Source organism: Rhinatrema bivittatum, chromosome 1, assembly GCF_901001135.1.
Source record: "Rhinatrema bivittatum chromosome 1, aRhiBiv1.1, whole genome shotgun sequence".
Classification (NCBI taxonomy): Eukaryota; Metazoa; Chordata; class Amphibia; order Gymnophiona; family Rhinatrematidae; genus Rhinatrema; species Rhinatrema bivittatum.
The window spans coordinates 469361586-469376022 of record NC_042615.1 but is presented as its reverse complement, the minus strand read 5'-3'; positions in this window follow the sequence as shown (position 1 = coordinate 469376022).

The following is a 14437-nucleotide window of genomic DNA, read 5'->3' as shown; positions in this document are numbered from 1 at the left end:
AGAGGTTCTCACTAGTGCAAGGCACATCCTTCTGGAGGTCTGAAGTTCACAACCATTAGAATCTGCATGTCACTATAGTCATGGCTGAGGCTCTCTTTTGCAGAGTGGAATGCATGTATCCAACCAGGATGAGTTAAAAGGTGGTCATTGAAAGAGGCATTTTTTCACCTACAATGAGAGAGAGAGAGAGAGAGAGAGCACACTTAACTATAAGACCCTCATAGTAGTTAGGTATTTATACCTCTATAGGAGGCCCACCTAGTTACTCGAAGTGAGGTTTAGTTATTAGTGTAGGGATTAGGGGCCACTTTAACATTCAGAGTGAGACGTACGAACAGAACAGCACACTCTTATGAAGATTTGATGTCCTTTGGAGTGAGGAAACTCACCCAAAGATGAGATTTGTACAATGTTCTCTCAACCTAGCTTGATGTCACTCTGAATGTTAATGTGGCCCCTAACCCCTACACTAATACCTAAACATCACCTCAAGTAACTAGGTGGGCCTCCTATAGAGGAATACATACCTAATTACTATGAGGGCCTTATAGTTAGGTTCTCTCTCTCTCTCTCTCCCCCTCCCTCCCCAAACAGCTTAAAAGACTAAAAATGCTATGTGCGAAAACATCACAAAGTGCGATAAAGGCTTAACGCAAATGAAAAAGGTATATGTTACAAGCCTGCCCGTGGACCCCATCCTATGAGGAAGCCTGCCATCTTTGCGGCCTTGCGCCACCTGTGGCACTGCTGCCACTGCCGGGACTCCACTCCTGGAGCCGCCACTGACATCCTTCCATGCTGTGGCCTGACGCCACTACCAGGGCCTCCCTCAAGGCCTGTGCCACCTCTGCAGTGGGGAAGCTCCCTGTGGGGATTCCCTTTAGCTGCATGGAGCCGCTGCTGCCTTCCTCTCTCCAGGGCAGGAAATTGCCCCAGCTGGCTCTCCATGCGGCAGGACATTGCTGCAGGCCTTGGATCCTCTATCTCTCCTCCGGGGTCCTTCCAGGTGCGGGTGCGCGCCTCTTTTTCCTATTTAAGGGGCCAGCAGCAGGAAGCAGTCCACGACCCCTCCAGATGATGTCATCTCAGCACTTCCTGGTTCATCCCTTGAATCAGATTCTATGGTCGTCCATGTCTCCTCTTCTCCGGTCAAGGTCCTCCGTGGTCTGCTCCTGTCCAGATGGCTTCATGTTCCATGTTCTTCTTGTTCCTGATGTTCTCCATCTGATGTTCCGGGTCTCATTCCTCGTCGGACCTCCCTCATGGTATGTTCAAGTCCTCAGGTCTTTCCTCCAGAAGCCCTGGTGTTCCTTATCTGTATCCAGATGTCCCTGATATCCAGATGTCCTTGTGTCCAGAGGTACCAGTCTCCTGTGTACCTGATGTCCTATGTTCCAACCCTGATCCTGATGAATCCGCTAGCAGTCTTGCTGTCTGCCAGACTTCGTCTCCAGCCGACCTTCCTGGGAATAAATCTGTATCTATCCGGTGTCCGTCTCCAGTGACTGGAGTCCCCTTCCGGCTGGATCCTTAGTCAAGTGCTGTCCAGATGCCTTCTCCGTCCTGTGCATGTCCCATTCTCTGCGTGGTCTGCGACCAGCTTCTTCAGGTTGTGTAGGGCGCGCAGCGGGACAGGGTGGTCCGTGACCAGTCCACAGTGGGCTGTATAGGACGCCCTGAGGAACAGTGCCTTCCAAGTTCCTAGAGTCCTCGTCTTGTCTGAGTTCCAAGAGTCCTCGTCTCATCAAAGTTCCTAGAGTCCTCATCTCGTCCAAGTTCCAGGAGTCCTCGTCTCGTCCAAGTTCCAGGAGTCATCATCTCATCCAAGTTCCAAGTGTCCTCCTCGTCTTCTGCTACTTGTCCTCCATCCAGATTTCTTGCTACCTTACCTCTCTGGGCATGCCACCATCATGATCCATGACCAGCCCATGGGGGCTGTGTAGGGCACCTCATGGTACAAGGCCTACCTTCATCTCTGCAGTGCAAGACCCCTTCCTGAATTCAGAGTTTTGTCTCTTGAATCCTGAGTCTTGGACCCTGTTCCAGTCTTCGGAGTACCTTGCCTGCTTCCGTCCATGCCCAAGACTCTGCCAGAACCTGCTCCGCTCCAGCGTGGTCCGTGACCAGCCTCAGATGGCTGTGTAGGGCGCGCCTCAGTGCAGGACTCTCCTGAATCTTCGACATGTCCTGGCTTCAACTTCCACTGTTTCGCCTGGAGTCTGCTTCACTTCCAGCGTGGTCCGTGACCAGCCAAGGGCGGCTGTGTAGGGCGCGCCAAGTGCGCTCTTTTGATCTAAGGTCCTGTTTGATCATTTTGAGTTCGTTAGTGTACCATAGCTTTTTGTCTGTAATCGATATTGGTATTTTTTGTGTATTATGGGGCATGTTTCTTCAGCTATCTTGGCGTTGATGTTATTCCAGGATTGCAGAGCTGTATCTGGGTTGGTGAGGTCCAGGTTTTTATTTGCTTTCTCGAAGGCAAGGGAGATATCTTCTTGCCTTCTTTGCCTTACGGAAGGCGATGGTCTTACTGGGGGCCTGGGTCATATCTCGTGAGTGAGAGGATGGGGTGTTGTTAGAGAGGTGTGCATTAATAATGAAATGATCAGACCAGGGGATGGGGGTGGAAGAGGGGGTGCTGTGTGAGGTGATGTTATTGTTGACAAAGAGGAGGTCAAGGGTGTGACCGGCCTTATGTGTAGGAACGGTGATGAGCTGTTTGAAGCCTAATGCTTGGAGGGTGATCATTAGGGTTTCACAAGCTGGTGTGATGGGGTAGCTGTCTGCATGGAGGTTGAAATCTCCGAGAATGACTGCTGTGGTGTCAAGTTTAATGTTGTCTGTTATATATTCTATGAGGGGGGATGGGTCGTGTTCAAGTAGGCCTGAGGGGGCATATATGAGGCAGATCTGCATGGTCTTAGATTTAAACAGACCAATTTCTAGTCTGGGGGGTGGATTAGAAGCTAGGAGTAAACCTCCCCCTCTTTTCTTGAGACGAGGGATAGAAAATATATCGTAGGTCTGTAAGGGGAGTTGATTGATAAAAACGTGGTCGGTGTCTTTTAGCCATGATTCCGTAATGGCACATATGTCAGGGCTGGAGTCAGTAAGTAGGTCGTGGAGAATGGGAGCTTTTTTCAGGATGGATTGGGCATTGACCAGAGATATAACTAGGGAGGCTAGGCCTAGAAATTGGGTGAGGAGCGTAATCATGATGGGCACTAGTGATCTATGGGGGGTATATGAGCGATAGCTGGTGATATTGGATTTGGGTCGGCAGGTGTGTGGGAGGATAGGGATGGTCAGACGGCACATTTCAGGGGAGGATGCCCTGTCAGTGTGTGGGGGGAGGGGGTGTGGTGAGGGGGGGGGGGGGTGATAGTGGCTATGGGAACTGTTGCAGCTGGTTAAGAGGAAGGAATGCTCTGTCTCTTAGGTAAAGTGGTCTGTAGGGGGGCAGGGGGTGGTTTGAGAGAGCAGGGGTAAAAGTACAGTAGTAAGGCACAGGGTAGGAGTGGGGGGATGGGAATGTACGGGTGATAGGGAGTAGGCCTTAAGGAATGCCCGAAGTGGACGCATGAAGGGGCAGGCCCCTTAGGTCGCACGGCGCCGCGGGATGGAGCCCAGATTTAAAAGGCCTTCCTTCCCCCCTCCCAGGCGCTGATGTCAGTGCAGCGCCGATCTGATATTGGTTGGAGTTAGCAGGAGGAGGTCTGAGCTCAGGGAGAGGGACGTCGGGGCTGTGGCCACGTGTTTCGGGTCCGGGGTCCGGGTCGGCGGCTCGGTGATGCAGGCAGTGATGGCGGTCTTGTCAGCGAATCTGAGGGGCCTGAAGATCCGGGGCCGATTGCAGGTAGGCAGGCAGGCAGGCAAAAAGGATCGGGCCGCGGGATGGAGCCCAGATTTAAAGGGCCTTCCTTCCGCCCTCCCAGGCGCTGATGTCAGCGCAGCTCTGACCTGTTATTGGTTGGAGTTAGCAGGAGGAGGTCTGAGCTCAGGGAGAGGGACGTCGGGGCTGTGGCCACGTGTTTCGGGTCTGGGTCAGCGGCTTGGCGGTGCAGGCAGCGATGGCGGTCTTGTCGGCGAATCCGAGGGGCCTGAAGATCCGGGGCCGATTGCAGGTAGGCAGAATTGACCACCGGCTTCGTGATAAGGTGCAAGAACTCAAGCCTGGTAAAGGACCTGTTCAGAAAAACATTTGTGCTAAGCCTGCACTCAGGATGGTCACTGTAATGCCTGTTGCCAGTGGTGAAGAACTTATGCAACTTTGGTCGCAGTCACCTGACATCCAAAGAGAGAAGACTTTGGAGGAAGAATGGTTTATGCATGTATTGTGGACAAGCTGGTCATGCAGTCCAAACATGCCCCATCTGTCTGGGAAACGGACGGGCCTAAGTCCTGCGGGAGTACTTTTCTTAGGCCTTACTACGCCCTCTCCTCCGCACTCTATCCTTGTCTCTCTGATCTGCGGACCGTTAGAATTCCAAACTCTTGCCCTGGTGGACTCAGGGGCAGGAGGTAATTTTATTCTACGGCGACTCGTGGAACATTTGAGGATTCCCCTCACCACTTTGAAGATTCCACTACTCCTATCGTCTATTCAGGGAGAGCCGTTACCGGGCGATGTTACCAGTTGTACCGAACCGGTAGTCCTCTGCACCGAGCCCTCCATACCGAGTCAATTGCCTTCTTTGTGTTAGAGAAGGCCATACACCCTATCGTTCTGGGGTTACCCTGGTTGCAACTGCACATGCCACAATTCAACTGGGCTACATTAGAACTCTCCCATTGGGGCCCAGAATGTCATGGCAAATGCTTAAAGTAGGTCTCTCCTATTCTCTGCATGCCCACAACTCCAGTACGCATCATTCCATGATGTCTTCTCCAAAGAAGCTGCTGACATCCTTCCTCCACATAGATCTTATGACTGTGCCATAAGACTGAAACCTAATGCTGAACCTCCTAAAGGACATGTCTACCCATTGTCAGCGGCAGAGAACAAGGCCATGTCCGAGTACATCAAGGAAAACTTGCAAAAAGGTTTCATTAGACTATCTAAGTCTCCTGTGGGCGCAGGCTTCTTCTTTGTGGGGAAGAAGGACGGGACTCTGCGTCCTTGTATTGATTATCGAGGTCTGAACGAGATCACGATTAAAGACCGATACTCCTTACCTCTGATCGCAGAGCTGTTTGATCGACTTCAAGGAACCAAGATATTTTCGAAACTTGACCTGAAGAGAGCCTATAACTTGGTTCTTATCCACGATGGCAATGAGTGGAAAACAGCCTTCAACACTTGCGAAGGCCATTTCGAGTATTTGGTGATGCCCTTCAGCCTGTGCAACGCTCCCGCCATGTTCCAGAACATGATGAACGACATTCTGCGGGACCTGTTGTATAAAAGTGTCGTTGTATACCTAGAAGATCCAAGTATATCGTGACTTGAAGGCAATAGGGCCTGAGTCCAAGGACCACTGAAAATAGGCACCATCCATTATAGAGAAAAAAAAGGAAAAGGGAGGCATTACACTGTACCAAATACAACACCAGTGAGTACTACCATCTTCACCTCAGAGCTGTTCTCTGGAAGCAGGTACTCGCTCCTCGAGGGCCTGCCTCTGTTCCAGCCCTAGTGCCATCTTATATGTGGAACCACTGTGTGAGTACAATACCTTCAAACCTATCAACTCTCAGGGATCAGGTACTCGCTCCTCGAGGGCCTGCTCTCCCTATCCTGGGGTTCTCCATACTGGGGCTTTGTGCATATTCCACTATACTCATTATTCTCAGTTCTTTCCACTACAGCACTGCTACCGGAGGAGTCGCTGTTCCAGCGCCTGAGGGATACTAGCCCAGCCGGGCTACTTCAACTACTCACCACTGCCATCTCTGGTGGCTTCACCACATTGTTTAATAAAAGATCAATCTCTGTGTTTGTGTGTCCTCAGCTGAGCCTGACCTGTGGCCTTTCACGGGACCTCCCCCCATGGGCATGGTTAGCTGCCACAGTGTTCAAGGGTCCACCTAAACCTCACTAATTATAACATTAGATAAGTGGCATAAGGTGCATGGAGTGTGCAAGGATCTGCACGGCTTCCTGGCAGAGCCAATAAGAGCATGTGCGTCCCTGCTTCTTTGAGTACCACATTGCCACTATGTTGTCTGTCTGTATCCACACAGTTTTGTGTGAGAGGCAGTGTTTGAAGGCATAAAGGGTATAACGTATGGCTCGAAGCTCCAGGAAGTTGATGTGAGACTGTTCATCGAGCGGAGTCTACACATCTAGGGTTTGGAGGTGGTTAATACGAGCTCCCCAACCCAAGTTGGACACGACCGTGGCCAAGGTCACCTGAGGAATTGGTTACTGGATCGGTGACATGGATCAGGGACGAAAGCGGTTAAATGGTTTAGAACCACTGACTTTTAAAGTGCACTGAGTTTTTCCCATGTCTGGCCATAGGAGTGACGTGGACTGTGGAAGCCATGTCGCCCAGGAATGGGAAGAATTGATGGGCTGAGGCTATGTTGCATGTGTGCAGAGATATGGACAGTTTGATAGGATGTCTGCGCGGTTGTTGGGCAGGAAGGCCTTTTGAACTGTAGTGTCCAGATCTGCTCCGATGGAGGTGAGATGGATCCATATGGGATTTATGGTAGTTGATCAGTAATCCCAGCAAATTTAGTAGATTTATAGTGAATCTTAGAGAATTTAGAGCTCTTTGTTTGGATTGACTCCTTATTAGGCAGACGTCCAGGGAAGGAAACACGTGAATGCTGTTTTTTCGTAGATGAGCGGCAATCACTGCTAGGCATTTGGTGTAATACACAAGGTGTCGAAGCTAATTCGAATGGCAGAATTTGGTATTGAAAATGCTGTTCACTCAGGGGCGGATTTTAAAAGGCGCGCGAATAGCCTACTTTTGTTTGCGCTCCAGGCGCAAACAAAAGTACGCTGGATTTTAGTAGATACGCGCGGAGCCGCGCGTATCTGCTAAAAACCTGGATCGGCGCGCGCAAGGCTATGGATTTTGTATAGCCGGCGCGCGCCGAGCCGCGCAGCCTACCCCCGTTCCCTCCGAGGCCGCTCCGAAATCGGAGCGGCCTCGGAGGGAACTTTCCTTTGCCCTCCCCTCACCTTCCCCTCCCTTCCCCTACCTAACCCACCCGCCCGGCCCTGACTAAACCCCCCCCCTTACCTTTGTCGGGGGATTTACGCCTCCCGGAGGGAGGCGTAAATCCCCGCGCGCCAGCGGGCCTCCTGCGCGCCGGGCCGCGACCTGGGGGTGGGTACGGAGGGCGCGGCCACGCCCCCGGACCGCCCCGGGCCGTAGCCACGCCCCCGTACCCGCCCCCAAAACGCTGCCAACACGCCCCCGAAACGCCGCGACGACCGGGCCCGCCCCCCGACACGCCCCCCTCGGAGAACCCCGGGACTTACGCAAGTCCCGGGGCTCTGCGCGCGCCGGGAGGCCTATGTAAAATAGGCTTCCCGGCGCGCAGGGCCCTGCTCGCGTAAATCCACCCGGTTTTGGGCGGATTTACGCGAGCAGGGCTCTGAAAATCCGCCCCTCACTATGATGCGTATTGAAGGTCTTGAGAATAGAGTCAACCTCCTTGTTGTAGTAAGGGAAGCATGGTGCCGAGAAACTCCATTCTGAACTTTTCTTTCTGAAGAAATTTGTTGAGATTTCTGAGGTACAGGATGGGCGGAGGTTGCGTGTTTTCCTTGGAAGTAGGAAATAGTGGGATTAAAATCCTCTGCCTTGCTGTGTCCGGATAACGGTGTCCCAAGCCCTGGCCCTCAGTAGGATGGACTGTTCTGTTCTCTGGCAAAGTTTCAAAATCCAGAAGCCTGCCCGACCGGCGGAGCTGGTGTGATCTGGATATCAGTTGTTGACTTGTACGTGCTTTTTGAAGTAGATTGGTTGGTCTCACGCGGGAGCTGGATAATATTCGTGTGAGCGATAAAAGTTCCTTCTAGCATCCCTCTTTGCTGGTTATCTAGCTGAGGAGAGAGAATTTGCAAGGAACGTAGAAAGCTGTTGCAGGGTCTCATGGTGGTTTTGCAATTGAGCCACTGTCTGCTGGACCTTGTGCACGAAGAGATGATCTGCGGTGCATGGCAGATCAGCTAGTTTATCTTGGACTTTGGGCCGTAAATCAGGGGCCATAAGCCAAGTACACCATCTAGCACTGAGTCCTGTTGCTGACAACGGGAGGACGTTTTGAAGCAATCACATGTTGTTCGAACTTCATGTTGATGGCAGTGAGGTTCCCTTGGTGTTGTATCAAACATAGCTGGTAAACAGCAATATATGACACCAACATGGATCCCTGGAAGATTTTACAACCTAGACCCTCCTGAAAACTTCTGGTCCTCTTTAGTGAGCAGGTCGAAAGGGATGTCATTTGGAGGGATCGTCTCCACTCTTCTGGTGGAGAAGGCTCCGAGAGGAGTTTGGTTTAGGTCTCGATGGGATTGGTGCCAAAGCGGGATTAGAGTCCCCAGCACCCTTCGAGGACCCTGGGATAGGTTTAGGGGCCCGTGGAGGCTCAGAAGGATGAGTTGGCATCGATGACTTAGGCTGTCGTTAGTAGGGTACTGATAAGGGCAGCGAGGCGGTGCCGCAATGGTGCGAATATCGATGGCTCCGGTGTTGGTGCCGTGTTGGGGGCCAGCATCGATTGAGGTTGTAGATTCTGGAAGGCATTGGGGACAGCCTGGTGGATGAGAACATCCAGCTCCTCCCTGCAGTTGGTATAGGTAATGCAGCTACAGGGGGAGGCAGGCTACGCGATACTGGCACTTCTATATGGATCTATGGTGGCTCAGTACCCGGCACCGGTGTCGGTGGGGAATGCCTCGGGGGAAGAGGAGCATGGAGACTCTTGTACCCAGGTCCGCTTTGCAACTGGCTAGATGGACATCGTTGCCAATGCGGGATCGGTGCCGGAACCTTGTTGGTGCCGGCGATGATGTTTCCCTCGGTGCTCGGCCCGGTCATTCTCCAGCACCAAGGAAGCTGCCACTGATGTCCAGGATGGCGTCGGTGAAGGACGGTTACCGTGACAGTGACGATGATGTTGTGACATCGGTCTTCGACGGCTTCGCCCTGCTTGCCTCACCTTAATCTCGGCTCCTCCTGCTTACCTGGGGCAAGATAGCTATCACAGAGCCTTCAAGCCGACTTCTCTGGCGTCCCCAGAATGCCTATGGTGCAGCCTCCCGCCATTGCTCCTCCCAGGTACCTACTAGTGTGCACGCGCAACCCACATCTTTATACAACCCTTGGCGTGAACCTCGAGGGCGTTCCCTCTTGCTGACATCATATCATCCGGGTATATCGGCCTCATTGATTTACTAGCTCTCCGAGTTAGCAAGGACAATGATTAGGACTTCGTAAGGACTCGAATCCATTCCTGTCTACGCTACTCTGTTGCTTCCGTGCTGCCGCTGGAAGTTTTCTCTCTGCCTTTCGGGATAATAACTAACCTGAGTACCCGCGCCTCGGAGGCCCTCTGCTTTATTTCAGGTGCCTTTCAGGGAACAGGTACTCGCTCCTCGAGGGCCTGCTCTCCCTGCCTCAGTGCCTGTACCTTAATCTACTTGTCTGGTGGAATCGCATACCAACAGCTATTCTCAGTGAGTACTCTAATCTCTCAGTCTGTTTCATCCACAGTATCTCCTCGCTGGAAGACCTGCTGCGGAACCTCCTGACATCATCGTGGAGAAAAGGGCTCCTTCTGCCGAGGTGCCTGGGACTGCAACTACAGACTACCTCACTACTGCCATCTGGTGGCTACCATCTAGCTGTTTAATAAAAGAACCTTTTCCTGTGTTTTGTGTAGCACGAGTCTAGCCCACTGCTGTGGCTCCTCACGGGGTTCCTCCCTGTGGACGTGGTCACCTCCACAGCACCCAAGGATCCACCAAAACACATGTAACCACAACAGATTGCTAACTCCATGAATCCGGCTCAGCTCACTGCATTGTAGGCCATTCCAGGCCTGACTCAGCGGATCTCCGAACAGCAGACTGCGCTGGAAGGACTGACCGCTGCACTTAATCTACTACACAAACAGATGAACTCGCCTTCCACTTCAGATAAAGAAGCTAAACCGTCTGAGGTGACGGTCAAGACTACCGTGCCACTAGCAGCTCCTACCCGCTTTTCGGGAGAACTTTGGAGATGCAGAGACTTCATTAACCAGTGCTGCATGCATTTTGCATTACAACCTTGTCACTTCCCCACAGCCTACGCTAAGACTACGTATATCCTGTCATATCTAGATGGACGAGCCTTGTCTTGGGCCTCGTCACTGTGGGAGCACGAGGATCCGATTCTTCATGTCCTTGAAGGTTTCCTCGAACTGTTTATATCAGTTTTTGATGATCCTGCCCGGTATACCATTGCAGGATCTTCTTTGGTTCACTTGAAGCAAGCGAAAAAACCACTTGCTGACTTTGCCATTGAGTTCAAGAAACTGGCGTCTGAATTATCCTGGGAACCGAGATGTCTGAAGACATTCTTCTTTGAGGGACTGAACTCTTGTCTGAAAGACGAAATCTCAGCTCGAGAGATGCCTGAGAATTTGGCTGAACTAGTGAAATTGGCAACCAGGATTGATCGCAGACTTCATGACAAAGTGCAAGAGACCAAGATGCCTAGGAGACCCTATCCGGGCGAAATTCGAGTCAAGCCTGTACCCAGGTCTGCACCTTTGGTCCCAGCAGCTGGCGAAGAGGAACCTATGCAGTTAGGCCGCAGCCATCTGACTTCGAAAGAGAGAAGAATGCGGAGAAACTAGGGCTGTGTATGTACTGTGGACAAGCTGGTCAGGCTGTCCAAAATTTCCCTATATATATACAGGAAACTGACAGACCTAAATCCTGCGGGAGGACTCTTCTTAGGTCTTACCTCTCCTCCTCTGCTCTCTCTTCCTGTCTCCTTGATCTGCGGACCCTTAGAGTATCAGACTCTTGCCCTAGTGGACTCCGGGGCAGGAGGCAATTTCATTCTTCAATGAGTAGTGGAGCATCTACGGATCCCCACTTCCATTGTGAAGCCTCCACTACTTCTTTCATCCATTCATGGAGAGCCCTTACCGGGTGAAGTAACAATACGCACTGAACCAGTGTGCCTGCGTACCGGTGCCCTCCATTCGGAGACCATCTCCTTCTTTGTGTTAGAGAAGGCCATGCACCCTATGGCCACAGCAGCACATGTCTCAATTCAATTGGGCCACACTGGAACTATCAAGATGGGATCCAGACTGCCATAAGACATGCCTGATGGAGGTAGAACCATTATCCTGTATGCCTACCACTCCAGTAATGCTGGGGTTGCCACCTCAATACGCATCTTTTCAAGATGTTTTTTCGAAAGAAGCTGCAGATGTTCTTCCACCTCACCAATCGTATGACTGTGCTATCAACCTGAAGCCTAATACGGAGCCACCCAAGGGTAGAGTGTACCCCCTGTCTGTGGCAGAAAACAAAGCTATGTCCGAATACATTCAGGAGAACCTCCAAAAGGGCTTCATACGACCATCCAAGTCCCCTGCTGGCGCAGGCTTTTTCTTTGTGGGCAAAAAGGACGGAACACTATGCCCATGTATAGATTACAGGGGCCTTAATGAGATAATAATAAAGGATCACTATCCTTTACCTCTGATCTCAGAGTTATTTGACAGGCTACAAGGCGCTCAAATTTTTTCCAAATTGCATTTGAAAGGAGCCTATAATCTACTTCGCATTCGAGCTGGCGATGAGTGGAAGACGGCCTTCAACACTCGGGACGGTCACTTTGAATATCTAGTGATGCTCTTCGGCCTGTGCAATGCCCCGGCCGTCTTTCAAAATTTAATGAATGACATTTTCCGGGACCTCCTCTACAAATGTGTTGTCGTTTACTTGGACGATATCTTGATATTCTCTCAAGATATGACCACTCACCATGAGGATGTAAAGAGAGTACTTCAGAGGCTCCATGAGAACCATCTCTACGCCAAGCTATCCAAATGTGAATTTCACAAAGAGTCAGTGCCTTTCTTAGGCTACATCTTGTCTAATCAAGGCTTTCAAATGGACCCACAGAAGCTGGAGAGTATCAAGAATTGAGCACAACCCACAGGGTTAAAAGCTCTCAGACGCTTCTTAGGTTTCACCAACTATTACAGGACCTTCATCAAGAACTACTATTCACTTACAGTGCCGCTTACCGCTATGACAAGGAAAGGTGCCAACGCTGCAAATTGGTCTCCAGAGGCTATATCGGCATTTCAGAAGCTAAAAGATGCCTTTTTACACAAGCTGTGTCTTCGACACCCAGACCCCTCCAAGCCTTTCATCGTACAGGTGGATGCCTCAGACATTGGCGTAGGGGCCGTATTAAGCCAAGCTGGTGATTCAAAGGTTCCACAACTGTGCTCATTTCTCTCCTGCAGAGACAAATTACGGAATAGGAGATAAACAGCTCCTAGCTGTAAAACTGGTATTCGAACAGTGGCGCCCTTGGCTCGAAGGAGCGCAACATCAAATAACAGTCTTCACAGACCATAAGAATCTGGAGTACCTCCGCCACGCACAGTGCCTGAATCATAGACAAGCGAGATGGTCTCTGTTTTTCAACAGATTCAACTTTGTGCTCAAGTACCCCCCTGGAACTAAGAATATCAGAGCTGATGCTCTATCTCGCTCTTTCCTCTCCGAGGATGTTCCAGAAGAACCGCAACACATCATTGACCCAGAGAAGGTCATATTGGCAGCTACTCACTCAGTACCTGCAGGAAAGACTATTGTACCCAAGCACCTCAGGAAAAAGTTATTGGCTGGGGCCCATGACTCCAAACTTTCAGGACATCCTGGTCAACGTAGAACCCTGTCTAAGCTTCAAACCTTTTACTGGTGGCCCACCATGAAGGAAGACACATTCTCCTACGTTGCTTCTTGCGCTAACTGTGCTAAACAGAAGACACCTCCGTGCCGACCATGGGGTCTACTTCAACCCTTGCCAGTGCCAGAAGAACCATGGACACATGTCGCCACTGACTTTATGGTTGATTTGCCAGTTTCCGGAGGAAATAACATCATTTGGGTGAGCATTGATCGGTTTTCGAAAATGGCGCATTTTGTGGTTCTCCCAGGCTTACCCACCGCCATGGAGCTCGCCAAGCTATTTATCTCGCACATCTTCCGCCTGCATGGCTTGCCTAAGCACATAGTCTCAGATTGTGGAGTTCAATTCACAGCAAACTTCTGGAAGGCACTATATGTAAGAAGTTTGATATTGCCCTCGACTTCACATCGGCATATCATCCCCAATCCAACGGGCAAACAGAGAGGATAAACAGGACACTCAAGCAGTTCATTCGTACCTATGTGAACACTTGCCAGAATGATTGGAGCGAACTGTTGCCCTGGGCAGAATTTGCCATAAATTCTCATCCAGCAACATCCACTGGATCAACACCATTCGAAGTGGTCTACGGACGACTTCCGTTATCAGTGTCGTCCCCGGCAGCTCTATCTACTGCCAAAGATATCCAACAACTTTGGACTCAGACAAAAGAGATGCTTATTAAAGCAGGACTGCGAGCAAAGAAAGGATACGACACTCATCACTGCAAGGCTCCAGACTTCAAGCCTGATGACAAAGTCTGGCTTTTCACAAAGCATTTAAGACTAAAACTTCCTTCAGCTTGATTCGCTTCTCACTTCATTGGATCATTCCCCATTCTCCGATGACTGGGCAATCTCACCTACAGTCTGTAGCTACCATCTACTTTAAAGATCCACAGTGCATTCCATGTCTCACTATTGAAGCCTTTAATACTTAGTGAGTTTTCCAACAAGATACCCGAAGCTACATCTGTTGATGCACAGGAAGACATCGAAAACAAGGTAGACGCAGTTCTCGATGTGAGAAGACGAGGCAGAGTATGGGAATACCTCCTGCGAAGGGAAGGGTATGGCCCAGAAGAAAATTCTTGGACACCCATGTCCAACATCCTGGATAAAGAGATGCTACAAGACTTTCATCAGCAGCATCCTCAAAAACCAAGACCTGGTAGGAACCAGCGTGGACGCCCTTTGAAGGGGGGTACTGTTGCATCCGGTCTTCGAAGGCTTTGCCCCCCTTGCCTCACCTTAATCTCGGCTCCTCCCGCTTACCTGGGCAAGATGGCTACCGCAGCATCTTCAAGCCAACCTCTCTGGTGTCCCCAGAATGGTTATGATGCAGCCTCCTGCTATTGCTCCTCCCAGGTACCTACTAGGGTGTGCGCGCAACTCACGTCTTTATACAACCCTTGGTGTGAACCTTGAAGGCGTTCCCTCTTGCTGACACCACGCCATTGCTAGCTCCCCGAGTTAGCAAGGACAATGTAAGGACAATGATTAGGACTTCATAAGGACTCGAATCTGTTCCTGTCT